General features: G+C 35.9%; 1 pseudogene; it reads left to right on the top strand.

Annotated features, from left to right (window-relative positions):
• Window positions 1-2172: 2172 nt before the first annotated feature.
• LOC129883601 (40S ribosomal protein S29-like) lies at window positions 2173-2425 on the top strand (annotated as a pseudogene).
• The last annotated feature ends 434 nt before the right edge of the window (window positions 2426-2859 follow it).

The raw sequence follows: 2859 nt of genomic DNA, 5'->3' as shown, positions 1-2859 counted from the left end.
CGTTAATCCCTATTTTAGATCAGGCTATGGAATCTCAGTTGGTTAGTATATATGTAGGTTGACATTAGCTGTGCTTAGTGTTCTTTGGAGTAGTACCTTTGGGTTAATGTGGAGATCCTTGTGTTACTATTTCGATGATTTGATTCTTCATAATCTCCATCTTTTCCTGAGTAGTATTGTTCATATTATGTTATTGATGTTGGTATATTTTTAGGCCTGAAGCCTTGGTTAAGGACTAGCTGGATTCCAGGTTAGTTTCTATGTTCTAGAAGCGAGATGTTTACAGTTATGTACCTTATGTTGTTTAGATTCTATTGATTGGATGCTGGTGATGGCATGCATGGAATTGGAATTCATTCTCCTGTGTTTTGTAGTATGATACATCTTTCCACAGAAACATTTGGGTCATGATTATTTTTTACTCGGATTCGATGAAAAGCATCAAATAAATGCTCACACTGGTGCATGTATTGGTTTTCACCACCATATTTGAGAAAGTAGGGTTTTTGCTCTTTTTACTCTTAAAATTGTTTTAATGGGAGTTCTACTACCTTTACTATTTGATAAATGAAATTTTTAGATAAATAGGCATCAAAGATGTGCTCATTATTTACTTGATCAATCAAAGAGTCGCCGACTATTTCTATGCTTTTTGGTACACTCTCTCTCTCTCTCTCTCTTTCTCTCTCTCTCTCTCTCTATATATATATATATATATACCCAATCACCATGACGGAGTAGATCCAAGAGGATCGATTAAAGGACCAAGAAGGTATATAAGAGCTCCTCGAGTCCCCTATGGATTCCTCGATCTGTGTGATCTACTAAACAGGAGAAGGGAGACACATGTGTCCTACATTGCATGCCGAAGGTAGAAGGTAGTTGTATATACTTGGTACGAGGCACTTGGCACTATGGCACTACTAATTTTATTGGATAACTTGCATTCATATGCATCGCTTATCACTAGAATAATTGGTTGTTGTTTGCACCTGTCATTCATATGGGAGGCCGACTAGGTTAAGTTTGTTGTTGCATACCTTTTGGGAATATAGGGTCTCGACGAGGTTAGTATTTGATTGATTGTGTTTCTTGTGGCAGTATGATAGATGATTAATTATATGATAGGCTAGTTACATCCCTTGTTTTCCTCTATTTTATACTTTTAGATTGTGTTGGATTGGTTTGGCTTCTTTGGCTCTTAGTGTGTTTTGTGGTTATCTTCAGTTATTAGACTTCCTTAGTAGAATCTTGTGGTGAATACGTTATTGCGCTAGTAGCTTGAGGTACGTTCCTTTGCCTCAGTTACGTACTTCTTTTATCATTTTTTCCTTGTCTCTTCTTACTTTCACTTTGCATAGCTTTTCTTTAGCTACTTGTGATCTATACTCCTTATCTATTTGATTTTTATACTTTCTTTATCTTTGGAGCTCAGTCGACCTATGCATACTGAGTATTATTTATATGGTACTCATACTACTCTTCTGCATCTTGGAGATTGTAGTACAAGTTCTCGTTGTTGACATTTATCTCGTGTAGAGCATCTTTTGGGTTCAAAGACTAGGACAAGCTCTTGGAGTTCAGAGTTGCCATTCTCCCTCTATTTTGACTAGGACTTTTCTTTATTTTTTATTTGAAGAAAGTTTTGTATATATTTGTATTAACTTTGTACTCCTATTGAAATTAGTAGCTCGACTATCAATCAGGTCTTAGGGGTGTTTATGTTATTTGATTCTCTCTCTTTCTTTTATTTAGATATTTATCTTTATATTCCGCTTTCTCTTCTTCTGTGTGATAGCCTGTTGCTTCTGGATCTGGGCTCTGAGTTGGGCTTACCTACTGGTGGGATGTATTATGTGTCATCATGTAACAATCACATCACAAAGAAATAAATATGGTTCACTCATGGAACCCGCTCATAATTCTTAGTGTACCAACGTGGTACCCGAGCCAATCATTTGTTAATGTATCGATATGATATCTGATCCAAACATAAGTATGTACCAGTGTGGTATCTGATCCAATCATTAGTATATACTGGTGTGGTATCCGGTCCAATCATCAAAAACACATCACAATCACAGCCACAATGATAGCAATCACACTAAGTTATGCAAAAATAGGGTTTTCTTATAAACACTACGTGCAGCCTCGCTTTTCTGCTTGTGAAAGATGGGTCAGTCCAACATCTGGAACACTCACCCAAAGAACTACGGACCTGGATCTCGCACCTGCAGTGTCTGTGGTAATTCTCATGCAATTTTTAGAAAGTATGGACTCATGTGCTGCAGATAAAGCTTCCACAGCAATGCAAAGGAAATTGGCTTCATTAAGTACCATTAAAATCTTCAATGAGTTTATTTCTCTGTGTGGTGCTGGTAGATATATGCAATTAAAGCTTTTGATTCGCATTCCTTTCAGTTAAATGATGTAATTGGATAATTTTGATTTATGTTTAACTTTTGAAAAAAAATAGCAATCAAATTTGTAAGTAAATACCTTCATTGCGTGCGATTGAAAACATTTATCATTACAACTCATACTCTTTCCTTTTACGTAATCATATATAATTTATACAATACTAACAAAGCAATTGTTAAACGCATATAACATAAATGACAAAACAACAATCATCATACTTAATCCTAACCCCAGGTGAATTTCATGATTATCCCATCCAAACTAGGGTTTCTCCGCCATTAATTCAAGACAAAACCCTCCCCTAAGAATATCATGATAGATTCTAAGGCCTAAGGATCGAATTACAAGTTAGGGGAGTAATTAACTTACTTTTACCGAAGAAATTGGTGGAAAATAGAAGAAAAAGCCCTCGGTCACCCTTTCTTTTGTCAAAAACAA

This window comes from Solanum dulcamara, chromosome 3, assembly GCF_947179165.1.
Source record: "Solanum dulcamara chromosome 3, daSolDulc1.2, whole genome shotgun sequence".
Classification (NCBI taxonomy): domain Eukaryota; kingdom Viridiplantae; phylum Streptophyta; class Magnoliopsida; order Solanales; family Solanaceae; genus Solanum; species Solanum dulcamara.
This window is presented reverse-complemented; position numbering and strand designations above follow the sequence as displayed.